At 40.6% G+C, this 15,978-nt stretch overlaps 1 long non-coding RNA gene across 1 annotated transcript; it reads right to left on the bottom strand.

The window, feature by feature from the left end:
- Positions 1-10,316: 10,316 nt before the first annotated feature.
- Positions 10,317-15,550, bottom strand: LOC110204649 (uncharacterized). The gene is made up of 3 exons (XR_002323361.2): positions 15,466-15,550; positions 10,498-10,566; positions 10,317-10,386 (listed from the first exon to the last, which is right to left on the bottom strand). It is a non-coding gene; the product is annotated as an uncharacterized LOC110204649 (long non-coding RNA).
- Between the last annotated feature and the right edge of the window lie 428 nt (positions 15,551-15,978).

The raw sequence follows: 15,978 nt of genomic DNA, 5'->3' as shown, positions 1-15,978 counted from the left end.
AAGCTTTATCATTGTTCTAAGTTAGAGAGATCTATCCTGATATTGATTTTGTCACTGAGAGTACAAACTGTCCCTCTTAGATTTGTAACATCTTTAAACAGCTCCAAAATCTGGGTAGAGCAAACAGCGAAGGAGAATCATGCCATGACAATAGGAATGCCTACAGGTTCATCTAATTGCTGTTCCCTTGGGGCTTCCTGCCCTGTTCATCCTCTTTTCCAACAGGATGTGGAGTTCCCTTTATAGGTTTTAGCTTTTGACAACCTGCTAATCCTAACCAAAAGTCGTATTTATTTCAGGCATAAAGGAAAGCGTGACTGACATTGGCCTTGGATTTTGAGGTCTATCTGGCTTACTGACCCACAGCTCTTTGTCTACTGACTAGAGAGCTTATTGCCGTTCCTGAGTTTGGCCTACGTTGCCTTTCTTGTTTTAGGTGAAAGGAGATTTTGAACTTTCATTACTAGAATTTAATTTAATGGTCCCATTTTTGTCGCCACAGGCAAATGCTGAGGCCCCTGGGCTCACACATGATTTTAAGGCATCTAAGTAATAAATGACATATTTAATAAACTGCAATTTGTCTAAGCCTTAATCTCTGGGTTTTTTAATTCCATTTCCTGAATTAAATCTGAAGTTTTTCTTCTTTAAAATGCCCATGAGTATTTCTGCCAGCGTGACCTTTTCTGCTATGAAGTTAGATGTTTTCTAACTCTTAATGGACAGAGGGTATTTAAGGCAATCTTTGCACATTATTTCCAATGTACCTCCAGCCTGTGATATTTGCATTCTGAAAGACTGAAAAAGGTTAAAAACCAACAAAAAAGCAGAAACTCCAAACTTTTCTTCTTCAGTTGGTTGGTAACCAGTAAGAATGAGTACTCCTTAGGCCTGGCCACTTCCAGAGAATGAATGAATAAATGAATAGAAAAATACTTATTAATCTTGCACTATGTGCAAAGCACTGCATTAATCACTGGGGATTCAAATGAAAAATAAAGACAGTCCCTGCTCCCAAGGAGCTCACATCCTAATAAGAGGTGACTCACATAAAGGAGGTTTCAGTGGCAGTCATATGGAAAAGCCCTGTGATCCTAAGGGTAGAGTGACTGAGTAGATGGTAATCCATCTTCTTCAATATTATTTTCCTTGACAAAACCATGTCCATTTCAGATGTTGAACCATTTGACAATGTCAAAGACTTTGGAGCTGAGAATGTCCTTTGTTGAATCTTCAGTAGCTGTGGATGCCATAGAGGTGGAGGCTATATCATCCTTGGAGGTAGTTTGCAGGTCACATTTCCATGAGGATTGCTATCTTGGATGATAATTGTAGGATCCAGTCAGGAAGCAGGGCTGGTGGCCTAGGGGATGCTGTTATTCGTGGGACTCTTGGGCTCAGGATACTTGACTATCTCCACTTTTTGAGGACAGGTAGTAGTCACAGTTTAACATTCCTGGCCCATACTGCTACCTGTTTCCCTCTCAGGGCACCTTTCTGCTTCAGCTATGCTGGTTACCTGCCCTGTTAGTATTTGGTATTGATCATGGCAAGGAGGTAAAACCCTTCTTCAGAGGGCTGTTACCCCTGAATGTTGACTGTGAGGTTTAGCCTGGAAAGAAAGCTGATGGTCCTAGAAGGAACTACTATTTTAGTGGCTCTAAGCCTGGGGGTACTGGGCAATCTCTACCAAGGTTTGAGGGTAGGTAGTGATCAAGGTGGTAGCAGTGGTTGGTACCACCTGGCATATGGTACCTGGTCCTTCCTCAGGGTATCTTATGGCTTCAGCTGAGCTGACTTCACCCTATTGGTGGAAGTTGAACTGGGTTGGCAGCCCAAGAACCCACTGTCCTAGGTCCGCCAAAACATGGGGTAACTGTGAATGCCTAGTATGTACCACATACTGTACCTAGTACCATGAATCATCCGAGAAAACAATACCTTAGCTTTCCATTGCTACTAAAGGCCCAAGTATGTGGGAATCATCCCTGCCCTTTTAACTGTATCTTCCTTTATCATTACTGGACCTGAGAAGGTAGGGTTCCAAAGCTGGCCTCCTCTGGGAGGGAGTTTGGAGGTCTATTCAACCTGGAATCTACTGCAACATTTGAAAGCAGCTCCTCCTGTGTTCTAGGGCACAGAGTTTTCTGAGACAAATGAGAACACCTCAAAACCATCTATCACACAGATGCCAGTTCTCTTGCCCATAGGATGTCATACACAACTAGGGGTTTCATATAGCAGGTTGCTTATCACCAGGAACCAATCCAGGACCAGGGCCTTAGAGTTCTTCATCTCACTTTTTCCATTTTCTGGTGTGGGATCATGGAAACCTGGGTCTTTCCAGAAGACACTCCATCTCTGGCTACTCCCTCTGGTGCTGGTTGCTCCCCCTCTTATCTCCCTTCAATCAGTGGTCCCAGTGGGGCAGTTGGGATACTCTTGACCCTCTGTCTCTACAACTAGACCTTCTTTCTGTCATCATCATTACTCAGCAACTCCTTCTCCTTTGAGGTTCATTCTACCAGTTCGTGTCATTCAGCCCAGATCCTTGTTGCTGGCATCTACTGGATTGTAGGTTATTTGCCCTCTTTTCTCAGCAAATTCAGTGCTATGCTCCTAGTCTTTCTCTCTATCTCAGTCACTGACTCTCATACCTGGATCAAGATACGTGTTGATGTTCCTTTGATCGTCTTGTTTTCTCACCAACTTCTTCAACTCTTATGACCTAGAGCTTCACTCTACCTCTGCCACCCAAAGGGATGATCATCCTTTAAATATTAGCACTGTGCATGATAATGCTACCTCTGTGATTTTGAACTCAGAAATTCTTCTGTCTGATCACAATCTCCTTTGACGTGTGGTATAGTCAAAAGAGTGCTAAATTTAGAGATGGAAGACCCAGGTTTCAATATCAGCCTCACTTGTTGGTAGCTTTCTGACCTTGGGCAAGTCATGTAGCCTCCCTAGGCCTCAAATTACTTAAATGTGAGATTATGGGTTTAGACTAGATGGCACCCAAGGTCCATTTCAGATCTGAGTTTATGATCCGACCTATATGATCCTATGATCTGTCCACATTTCCCTCTCACTCTATCTAAACTTATTCTATATTCCCACTACAACCTCCAGCTATGGTATTGTAGGTCTAGGGCTGGAAGGGATGTTAGACAGCATCTAATATATTTTGCAGATGAGGAAACTATTAAATGACTTACTTGCCCAAAGTAATATGGGTAGTAAATGGAAGGGTCAGGATTTGGACTCAGTTTCAGCATTCTCTGTTGAAACTGCTGCCTTATTACTCTATTCTCTCAGACTATTACCACTGCTCTGGACTCACTTTCCTCTCTTTATGGGCTTAACTCTGTATTTTGCCAGTTCTACTATACACTGTCTTCCACCCTTGATCCCCTTATTCTCTTGTCTAACTGCCTGATGTTTACAACCTGCCAACTTTCAAGTCCAGATTTCCCCTACCATCTGCCTTCTCCATTCATACTCCTAATCTGCTAAACACTTCTGCAGGGTCCCATCACACTGACTGGGCCCCTGACTGCTGCATAAAAAAGCTTTTACTTCTCTTTGATTGACTTCCTATCCCATTGTCCTCTGTGACTTTTCCAAACATTCCTTTCTCTCTCCAAAGCCCCCATTTCCTTTTCACCCATTCTGTGCATTAGATTCAGTTGTGTCTTGCTCTACTTAGAAAACAAAGGTCATTGATGGTGAACTCCTTTTCCTCCATTTCATACTCCAAAATGTCTCTAATGCTTGTCTTTCCTTCCCTTATTGGTGAAGAATGTGTTCTTTTTTTTTTTTTTTTGCTTTTTAGGCAGTTGGGGTTAAGTGACTTGCCCAGGGTCACACAGCTAGTAAGTGTTAAGTGTTTGGTCTGAGGCCAGATTTAAACTCAGGTCCTCCTGACTTCAGGGCCGGTGCTCTATCCACTGTGCCACCTAGCTGCCCTAGAATGTGGTCTTTCTAATTACTAATGCCAGCTGTTATACTCATGCCCTCAATCCCCTCGTCTCCCATCTCTCCAGTTGCTTAATCCATTGATCAGTCCATCTGTCCCTCATCTTCAGTCTGTCCCTACTGACTGGCTTTTTCCTTGCTGCATACAAACTTGTTTAGGTCTATCTTATACTTGAAAAAAATCCTCACTTTACCTTGACACCTCTTTACGTGATTGCCCTGTATCTCTCTTCCCTTTCAGTTTGTATATATCTGTATTTATTCACTTTATAATAATGCTGTTGTTATTGTTCAATCATTTAGTCATGTCCAACTCTTCATGACCCCATGGACACTTGGTCCATGTCTTGGCAAAGATGGAGTGGTTCACCACTTCCTTCTCCAGTTTTATGCAGGCAGGAATTAAATGACTTGCCCAGGATCACACAGTTGCTAAGTGTCTGAGATCAGATTTGAACTCTGGGCTTTCTGACTCCAGGTCCGGTGCTCTACTCACTGTGCCACCTAGCTGCCTCGATTTATGTTATATCTATTGCTGTGTGTACTTGATCTCTTTCCTCTTCAGAAATAAACTCCTTGTGACTAGAGATTGTCTTATTACTTGTACTTCTAATACTGGCACTGAGCATAGTATCTGGCATAAAGTAGGCATTTAATAATAATAATAGCTAACATTTATATACCACTTGCTATGTGTGGTGCTGGACGAAACACTTTAAAATTATTGTCTCATTTGATCCTTATGACAATCCTGGAGGTAGGTGCCATTATTATCATCCCCATTTTACATATGAGCAAACTGGGGCAAACAAAGGTTAAGTGACTAACTAGGGTCATATAAGCTAGTAAGTGTCTGAGATTGAATTTGAACTCAGGTCTTCCTGACCCCAGCCTGGTGCTTTATCCACTAGGCCACTATCCCCCAAACATGAAAGGTAATAATAATATAGTAGCAATAACAATAGTATAACAATGAGTTTAAACCAGCCTCAGACACTTATATGTGTGACTCTGGACAAATTATACTTAATCTCTAAGTGCCGTTTTTTCAATTGTAAAATGATGCTAATAATGGTAGCTCCTCATAGAGTTATTGTGAGAATCAAATGAAATCAAAGAGATAATATTTGTAAAGTGCTTAGCTTAGTGCCTGGCACACTACCCTCTTCTCTCATCTTCCTATGGACAGATTGACCATGACCGTATTACTCCCCTGTCCAATACAGTGGCTCCATTGCCTGCAGGATGAAATGGAAACTTGTTGGCCTGGAATTTTATATTAGTCTCTCCCCAATCCCCAACCAGCCTCCTACCTACTCCTTTTTGCCCTTACAGTCTTGAACATAAATCCTAACTTTAACCCTAAGCCTAACCCTATTTTTCTCTCTGAACTTTATGTTCCAGCCAAATTGGACTACTAGTTATTTCCCAGTTTGATATTCCATTTTCACCTCTGTAGTCACATAAGCTATCCTCTGAGTAGCAAGTAATATAACTTCTGTTTGCCTCAGTTTGCTCATCTGTAAAATGAGGGTAATCATAGCACCTATCTCTCAGGGTTGTTATAAGGATCAAATGAGATAGCAATTTTAAAGTGCTCAGTCCAGTGACTGGAGCATAGCAAGTACTTCTCATCTTTACTTTTCAGAAATCCTTATCTTCTTTCAATTCTCAGCTCAAATGTCATCTCCCTGTAATGTCTTCCTGATCATTGCAGTTAGTATTTTCTTCCTCCTCAATCTTCTTTGTACTATACATGTTTGTTTACATGTTGTATTTCCCAGATGAATGTAAGTTCTTTGAGGGCAGGGGCTATTTTTTTTTCTTTATGTCTCTAGTATCTAGTATAGCGATTTGCATATTGTAGGTACTTGAGGAAATGGTTGTTGAGTTGAATTGTCTCATTCACATTAAGGTATATGTACATAGGTGATGAGGCTTAGTGAAATATCTTTCTGGGGAATGAGCATTGGCTTATTTCTAAAAGGCTGAATCTCTAACATTATTCTGAGAGGCTTTGTTGTATTTAATGTAGCCTCTTGCAGACCCACTGGGAACTTTCTCCTCTTCTTGCCTTGACTTGATGATTACCATGCCTGAAGCTCTGGTTACAATCCTTTCTCTAACTCCCCTTTGCCTTTCCTTCTCCCACCTCCCACTTTGGAAATGTTAGGAGGAACAGTTCTGTGCTAGGGTCCTTGTCTTGCTGTCCCCGTCTCCCCTCTCCATCTTCAGATGAAATATCTGGTATCTCAGATTAAGCCACATTCCCTTTTGTAAGTTAAAATGCAGTTGAATGTGTGGTTGAACTCTTCTGCAAAGCCCTCTAACATCCTTCCCTCCCCCAACACCTGCAGCTGCTTCTTATTGGGAAAGAAGGCTATTCAGAGCCATTAAGACCATGGTCAACTCTGATCTGAGTTACACAGAATTAACAGGCTGCTTCTTTAATAGGAACAAAATAAGCTGCCTTTTTCTGTCTTTGAAAGTCATGAAGGATAAGCTCCTGAAGTCTGACTGCCTTGTAAGTGATTTCTAATGGGTTAATTGTCTTATTTTGCCTAGTTCAAAAGCACACTTTGTGTCCAATACATTCTACACTATGACACTCAAATTTCAATTTGAGGAGTATAGATATACTTATTAGAGCAGTTCAGAGGAGAAAGTGATCATTGAAGTCTAGATCAATCAATGAATCCATTAGCAAGAATTTATTAAGCACTAACCTACCTAAGTGGCAGGGTGGATAGAGTGCTGGACTTGGAATCAGGAAGATCTGAGTTCAAATCCCACCTCAGACAACTTCTCTCAGCCTCAGATTCCTACTTTGTAAAGTGAGGATCATAATAGCACCTACTCACAGCGTTGTTGTGAGGATCAAGTGAGCCTCCTTCCTGTTCCTCACACTCTGAGGATTTCCAGCAGTTGTTCCTCATGCCTGGAATGTTCTCCTTATCCATCCCTGCCTCCTAGCTTCCCTGGCTTCCCTCATTCTGTAAGAAGCCATGCCTGCTGCTCCTTAATCAAAGCGCCTTGCCTCTAAGACTACTCCTAAATTATTCTGTGCCTATCATGTTGGGACATAGTAGTTTGCATATTGTTTGCTTGAGAGTAGTGACTGGTTTTTGTTTTTGTTTTTATCTTTACATTTTTATGTATCCATAGCACTTAGCACAGTGCCTGGCACATAGTAAATGTGCACACAGTATTATGTTTAATAAATGCTAGCTGACTGACTGAAAGTACTTTGCAAAACTTAAAGTGTAAATAAATGTTCTATATCATTATTGCCATCATTTTTATTATTGTTATTATTAACTACTATGGGCCAGGCATTGAAGAAAGGCTACATAGAAAAGGTGAGACTGAAGTCGGCCCTTGAAGGAAAGGCCTTTGAACTTTTAAGGTGATCCTTTTACCTTTGAATAGATATACCTATGTTTCCCCCTAAAGGGTATGTTTCTGCAGATGGGCCATGGTATTTGTACCATCATTTTAACAAAAATTTATTGAATAGCTAGTAGGCACAGGGCACTAAGCTAGGCAATAGAGGGACATAGAAGTACAAAACACCACCCATTCTTTTGAAGTGATTATATCCTAGTTGGTAAGACATGCTGTAAGCATGATAATACTTCATATACATATACATATACATATACATATGCATATGCATGTGCATATGCATATGCATATACATATGCATATGCATATACATATACATATACATATACATATATATTTGTATATGCATATGCATATGCATATACATATGCATATGCATATACATATATATATATATTGTATATATATTACACATATATATATATTTTGTGAGGCAACTGGGTTTAAGTGACTTGCCCAGGGTCACACAGCTAGTAAATGTCAAGTGTGTGGTCTGAGACCAGATTTGAACTCAGGTCCTCCTGACTCCAGGACCTGTGCTCTATCCATAATATTTTATATTTATGTAGTAGCACTTTAAGTTTTGCAAAACATTGTTCTAATCACCTAGTGAAGTGGGTAGTACAATTTTTATTATTCTCATTTTACAGATTGGGAAGCTGGCTATATGAGAGGTTCACTTACTTGCCCATGATCTCAGAACCAGTGAGTATCAGTGATAGGGTTTGAAATTGTCTGCTGACTCAAATGCCAGCATGCTATACTGTGTATTCTATGTCCATTAAATGTGATAAAATTGAGTAGTATGAATAAGACCTGCTATAGGAATTGAGAGGAGAAAGTGATCGCTGAGGATCAAGGCCAATCAATTAATCAATTAACAAATGGTGAACCTGGTATTTGATGAAGGCTTCACGGAGAAGGCAGAACTTGAGCTGGCTGTCAACAACAACAAAAAGGGTAGTGCTTAGATAAGTGAAGAGAAGAAAAGTGAGCGTTTCAGATGAGAGGCTAAGCATGACCAGAGATGTGGAAACAGGACTATGCATTACATGTTGAAGCACTGATGAATAATTGGTTGTAATATAGCGTATATGTAGGCCAACGAGGGAATGGGTGTAAGATCTAGGTAGGGGCCAGTCTGTGGAGGACCTTGAAAGACAGGCTAAGGAATTTGGACTCTATTTGCTAGATAAGGAGGGTCCAAAGATCAGTGCATTTGTGTGTTAGGTAATTAGAGGGAGTATGTGGAGTTTTAAGGTTGGTCAGAGTAAAGTGTGTGGATGGAGAGCAGCAATCAATCTCCTTTTGTAGGGTGGTTATCTGTAATAATAATAGCAATAATAGCTTTTCCCTCCTTCCTTTCTTCCTTCCTTCCTTCCTTCCTTCCTTCCTTTTCCCTTTCTCCTTTCCTCCTTTCTCTCTGTCCACATAGGGTATCATACCGTTACCTGAGGGTGCTCTTCCCAAAGGAATGTAAATTTTGATCACTGAAAACTTGCAAGATATCTTGGGCTTTACCAACTAGATGCCCATGCTTTAAATCCAGATCATTCTGGCTCTCATTTATTGGCCAATAACAGGTCCTAGCCCAAGCCTCACTTGGTCATTGTTTGGGTCCTGATGGCTCAGAGTGAGTGTAAATAGCAATAGTTTCTGCAAACTAGGTAAAAGAGGCCATTCTTTGCCTCATTTCTTACCCAACCTTAATCACTGAATAGATGTTGCCTCAATCAGACTGAGACCTGGGAAAGACCTTAACTTAAAAAAGGCCAAGGTCTCTCACTGTATCCAGGACCATCTCCAATTTTCCTGATCTATATCTGGGATCTAGATGGATTCAGAGGAGAGAGTGAGGCTGGTGACTTTGCACAGCCCTGCCTCACTTAAATCCAATTCACTTGCAGGTCACCTTGCTGATGTCATGGTCTCTTTGAGAATAAAGACAAGCAACAGCAATGATAGCTAGCATTCATGTGGTGCTTTTATAACTATTTTCTCATTTGATTCTTATAACAATCCTGAGAGTAGGTGTTATTATCTGCATTTTATAGATGAGGATGCAAAGGCAGACAGAGGTGAAGTCATTTGTTCTGGTCACACAGCTAGTGTCTGAGGCAGGATTGCAACTCAGTCTTTCTGACTGCAGGTCCAGTCTTCTATCTGCAGCATCACCAAAGGTAATTGGTTGCCAAAGGTAATAGTATGTATATGTGTATGTATCTACATCTATGTATCTATCTATCTATCTATCTATCTACATACTTACAATTTTATACACACATATATGTGTGTATAAATATTGTATGTGCATATCTGTATTATGCAATGTTTGTACCTATACATGTATACTATTGCACATACATATATGCATGTCTATATCTATGTATGTTTATATATAAGTGCTATATATGTATATGGACAGGTAGGTAGCTCAGCAGATGGAGTTCTGGATATGGAGTCAGGAAGACTCATCTTCCTGAGCTTGAATCTGGCTGCAGACCCTTACTAGCTAAGTGACCTTGAGCAAGTCACTTAATCCTGTTTGCCTCAGTTTCCCCATTTATAAAATGAGCTGGAGAAGGAAATGGAAAATCACTCTAGTATCTTTGCCAAGAAAACTCCAAATGGGGTCACAAATAGTTGGACATGACTGAAAAACAACTCTGTGTGTGTGTGTGTGTGTATACACATATATGTATATATCATATATCTACCACAAATATGTATGTATATCTGTAATATACACATAGATATGCATATTATGCACATGTACATGGTACTTTAGGCTTTGTACAAGATTTGGGACAGACTCAAATTATTCCCAGAAGCCTTTTCAGAGACTTTGTGCTATGCAGTAACCATTGACCTTTCATGGTACTCTCCATCTCAGAACTAATGAACAAGGGTGAAAGGGTAGCTACTTACAGAATGACTGGTCCATTGGCTCCTTGGAAAATGTCATTAGGTAAGTCTTCCAGGTTAATATTGTCACTAAGGTTCCTGCAGAGGGTTGAGCAGAGAAAAAGCAGATCAGATGAATATCAATAAACAGCATTGCCTGAAGAACCATTTCCCTCTAAGTGATCTGGACTCCGGGGTAAGCCTACTCACAGCTCATCCAGTTGGGTTCCATTGAATGCCTGGTTCCGTATCTCTTGGATCCCATTCTTATTCAGCCATCTGCAATAAAGTAAGCATTTAAAAACCAATAATGAGATTCTTCCTATTCACAGGCCTTTCAAGTGAGACAGAGGCTTCAGTCTTGGAAGCTCAGGGGCAAGATCAGACGGCTGCAATTAGAGGCATAAATAAAAAGATGCCCTCAGGTGCAGCAGCATCACAAGAGCAGTTGGCATTTGTAAGGTGGTGGGCACTGTTGTTCTGGCTCTATTGTATTATACATGCAGAGGGTGTGCCTGCCATGTGAGGTGCTGAGAGACATCCTTAGCTATTGACTTAGAGCATTGAGGAGATGATTAAAAATTATTTTGCTTATATTTTCCCTCATTGCCTCATTCCTCTCACTCATGATAAAGCCAGGCAACAGACCTATCTGTGGGGAAAAGGAGGAATAATTTAAGTAAACTGTCGGATAAGCTGCAAGTCCCCCCCCCCATTCTTCTTTACCCCTCAGTCCTTAGCCAAAGGTCCTGTCCCAGTGACCTGTTTTTTAGGGTCTGGGGGAGACTCTGGGTTAAGCCAAGAAAAGAAGTGAAATTAATTTACAGAATAGGGTGAAGTGAGGGATGGGTGTTTGGGGGCGGGGAGGATGAGGAGGGATAGGAAGATTTTGACTGTGCTAACAAGATGAGCCTGAGTTTTGGAGGCAAGGGTGACTAAGGGTTTATCAGCCGCCTTTATCATACCTCTCTGCATCTAGGCTGATGTGAAAATGATCTGGAAATATCAGGACATAGATTAACCTAAATATCTTCTTTGTCCCAACCCTGTTCCCCTTGCTTAATCATCAATTCCATCTCTCAGTCATGCTTTACTGATCAATAAAAAATCAAACTTGTATGAAGGATGACCCTCAAGAAGCTCATTTGTTTTCAAGATGCTGCCTTCTACCTGGGCTACTCTGAGCAGTCAGAAATGCTGAAAATCGATGTAACCCTGGGCAAGTCACTTAATCCCACTTGCCTTCCTGTCCGCCTCACCCCCCCCAAAAAAAAATAGAAAAGAAAAAAATGCTGAAAATCAAGGAACTCTCTCTTCTGGGCCAATTAAGAGAGAAAGCATGCTGTGGTAGAAACAATTACAGATTCAATGCTGAATGGGACCTTATAGAACTTTTAGTGCACCCCTCTTATTTTACATGTAATGAGGGTCTGATCCAGGTGCAGCCTCCACTATCTTCCTAAGATGGTATCTTCACGTGGAGGACTTTAGGAAGCTGTTTGCAAGAAAGGTGTGTCGACTGAAGCATGCTTGGACATTCTGTAACCGGTTCCAGGCAGTCTACCACGTTGGTAGGAGCTTTGTTCTATTGGATGCATACCTGAAACTGTGCTCTTCAAAAGGGCCTGAGGCAGCATTGGCCAAGTTTCTCTTTGCTGTTTTCACCTCTGGGGAAGGAGATTGCACCTTCATTCACAGGGTCTGGTAAGACCCATCAATTAAGAGGAAGAGCCATGAGATCTTCCTTTTCTCAGGCTATATGTGCCACTCCCCCCCCCAAAAAAAAATAACAACCCAACAACAAACAACAAAAATGAAAAACAAAACCAGACCTTGTTGGATTTTTCTCAATTCTTTTCTGTTTCAGAGAGTAGAGTTTCAAAGACTGGGAATGTGAGACACAAGGGACCAGAAATCCAGTAATCTAGGTGCCCTGAGAAGCAAGGAGCAGTCCTCTGGAATGAAATTTGGGAATCCACCCCAGAAGAAGATGGCAGCCTATCTTTGGACATGAAATTGGTAGGATCACTGCTATGCAGGATCTGAACTAGGTTTCAAATAGAATCCATTCCCCCTCCCAGAGAAAGAGGACATGTAGGGGAAGATTATGACCACAAAGTGTTGGAGAACTTGTGTATATGTCTACTATTAATATATCTTTGAAGTAAATATTCCTTTGTAAAAATTATCTGAGGTTAAGCTCACAAATGGAATTAGGGTACTAGTCCATAGTTGGGGAACATAGCTGATGATGGCTCAAACCATTGAAAAATAAAATTCCCCAACCCCTTCAGGATATAGAAGGAGATCTAATAGTTTAGACCCTGAGAGAGTAGAGCTAGAGTGTACCATGCCACATAAGATGAGGAAGCTGAGTCCTAGGTCATGACAAAGGGAGAACTGCTCTTTACATACTAAACCCAGGGCATCTTCCCATTGTATCCCCATGCTACTAACTGGATTGGAATGGGAGCTACTTATTGCTCACTTCCTTTCTCTAGGCTTCAGTTCTCTCCTCTGTAAAATGAAGGGGTTGGACTAGATTTCTAAAGCCTATTCCTAATCTAAATTATACTATGGTCATTAGAGTCCTTGAGGGGCAGTGCATAGGGTATTAGATTTGGAATCAGAGGAACTGAGTTCAAATTCTGACCCTACCACTTACTACCTATGTGACCTTGGGCAAATCATTTCACCTCTCTTGGCCTCAATTTCCTTATCTATAAAATGAAAGAGTTAGATAAGATGACCCATTAAGGTCCTTTCCAGTTCTAAATTGATTATCCTTTGATCTGGATGAGTAAGGTGAAGGTAAGTTGAACCTAAAAAGAAACTCATTAACGAAGATTTTTAAGGAATCTTTGAACATTCTGAAAGTAAATTATTGAGTTCATTAGTATCATTCACCACCTCCTAATAGATAGAAAAATCAGAAGCAGGGTGCAACTTACTTTTTGAGACATTGTGGCAAATTAGCCAGTTTGCCCATCCAAAGGGAGCCAGATATTCCCTAGCGTGTAAATTAGGCATTAGCTCTTTCAAACCACTAGAGCAGAAAAGCAATAACTTGCTAAAATATACACCCATGACCTAAGACAATTACAACCAGGGAGTACTTTATGGCTCAGGAGACTCTGAATTAGTGGGCTACACCAAGTCTTTGTTGCCATGTGGTGGTCATTGACCCAACAATATAGCAGTAGGTTTTTTTTTTTAAATGAGATGTAGCTCTCTAAAGGTACCAGCCTTCACCTAAGATGAGAATGCTTGCTGGAAAAGCTGCCTTATGCCACCTTTTAGGGATAGAGGTGATCTGGCAGTAGGCTGAAAGTGAGACCAATCTGCTAGGAAAATGCCCTGGATACTTTTTCTAATCCCTAAAGACTGTTTCTAGGAGGCCTTAAGCCACTTAGCTTAGCATTCCTTGGGACTCTGTGGTATAATCTTCACCTTTTCCCATACAGGATCTCTCACTGTAAGGGAGGAAAAAAAACCCTCTTCCTTTTAGTTCTTATCTCCAGTTAGTTTCTCCTCTTCTCAAGCTGGGATGAAAAACAACTGTGATTGTATTTGTGGCCAGGCTGGCATTGTCAAAGGGCTATAAAACAACAAATGGCATTAAGGAAAAGGAAGAAGTTTTAGAGATGCAAGGATGGAAACGTATTCAGCCCCTTCAAGCAAATTATAATCCAATAGGAGGGATAGGATAGGTGCATAAATAAATGATAACTAAAAGTCAAATGTGATGAGAGTAGAGGAGAGGTCTTGTCGAAGTGCTATGAAGATTTGGGGAGATGGAGAGGTTATTTTCAATAGAGTAGGGGAGAGGGTAGACTTAGAAAGGCTCCATAGAAAAGGTGATACCTGAGCTTGGCATTGAAGAGAGAAAAGGATTTGAATGGGAAGTTGAGGAAACTGAGGCAGACAGAATTTCTGTGGTTTGCCCACGGTTACACAGCTAGTGAGTATCTGAGAACAAATTTGAACTCAGGTCTTCACTGTCTGCTCAAAGGCATGATTATATGATGAAATGTGGAGTTTAAAGAATTGTAAATAGGTCAGTTTGTTTGGAACATGGTGAGAGAAAGTGGAGGGATAAAAAGCTGGGCCAGAGACATCGTGGGAGGATTTAAATGCTAGGCTGACTACTTTGTATTTGTTTTATCCCAGAAGTAATAGAGAGCCATTGAAGATTTTAGAGGATATATTTAGTCCTGTGTCTTTTGAATAATAATCTGTCAGTTTGGAAAATGGATTAGACAGGGCAGCAATTGGGAAACAGAGAGACTATTTAGGCTACTGCAACAGTCCAAGCTAAGATCTGCTATCTACACCCTTGTTCTATTTCATCGTTCTTTTTCTAAAAGTCACTAGAACCTTGGGTTCTAAGACAGAGATAGAAAAGAGTTTCCTCACTAGTATAATTGCAAAGTCCAGGCTATGATCATACTTTGTTAGACAACCTTATCATTCTCCCAAAAATTCTCACTAAGCTCCTAGCTGAGCCTCTTCCTTTCATAGATTCTAAGGACTCCAGAGACTGCTTAGGTTGCAGATGCTCCATGGCCCTGAGGGATCCATAAGGAGCAGGTTATTTACAAATCTGGCCCCTGGCATAGTGGATTAGAAGGTGGTTTGTTATTAACACCATAGGAAAGACAATGAATTTTAAAACTAAACAAAAAAAAAAATAATCAGAGAACAGAGCCAGCTCATTCAAAACGTGATTGTTCCATGGAAAGAAGTCACTTTTGTTCTCAGCAAGAAGGTCCAACAGTAGCTGGCCTGTGTTATTGTGAGAACATATTGCCATATCTTTCCAGACCAGCCTTTCACCCAGTTTTCCTATCCAGACCATGAACATCTTTCCCTGCAATGGCTGGCTTTATGGATGCATGAGTTATTCTGTTTTTGCAACAGATGTTGCATCACAGGAGACCATCATTCAAAGAGCAATTTTAAATACTTGAATTATGCCACAGAATTATAAATTATTAACATGACTCCATGTTGTGATTCTGATATGTAAAGATGGGAAATGAGGGAGACACATAGAGCAAGGAAATAATTTCAGTGGCTGGATGCCAAAGTTACAAGTCAGAAAGATGCATTTATTATTGAGGAGAAACTATGGTATTAAAATACATTTGATATATTTGATTTTAAAAAAAAACTTACAGGATCACACTTTCAGAACTTAGTCCTGCAAAAGAATTTCTTTCAATTGTTCGGATATTGATGTTATCTTGAATGTCTCTAAAAAGAAAAAGGAAAAAAGAAATCAGATGTTTTTGACAATAGAGGTTATTTATCCTTCTCATGGTAATCTGGTAAACAAGGTTCTGAGTGTTTTGGTCTGAGGTCAAGCTCATTTTTTAATCATGTGGCTGCAGTAAAGGAGGATGAATTGAACATTTGGAAATGACAGCTTGCAATTTATCTGCAGGGTCATTTCTTCCCATCCATGGACTTGCAGTGATCTCATATCACTGCCATTTGAGGAGTTTCTCAGCTGATTTCCCCATGAAAAGTTCTTTCTAGCAAATAAGGGTTTATCATTGCCATCTCCACAGCTGGTCTTTGTGCAGTTTGGGAAATGTGCTTGCGCATCCTGCCATCTGGCAGCATTGGCCCTTTAAGAAGCTAGAAGAGGAGGCTGCTGAAAAAAATAAAAAAAGACTCTTCCAGGGA

This window comes from Phascolarctos cinereus, unplaced genomic scaffold (genome assembly GCF_003287225.1).
Source record: "Phascolarctos cinereus isolate Bilbo 61053 unplaced genomic scaffold, phaCin_HiC Scaffold_786;HRSCAF=1434, whole genome shotgun sequence".
Classification (NCBI taxonomy): domain Eukaryota; kingdom Metazoa; phylum Chordata; class Mammalia; order Diprotodontia; family Phascolarctidae; genus Phascolarctos; species Phascolarctos cinereus.
This window is presented reverse-complemented; position numbering and strand designations above follow the sequence as displayed.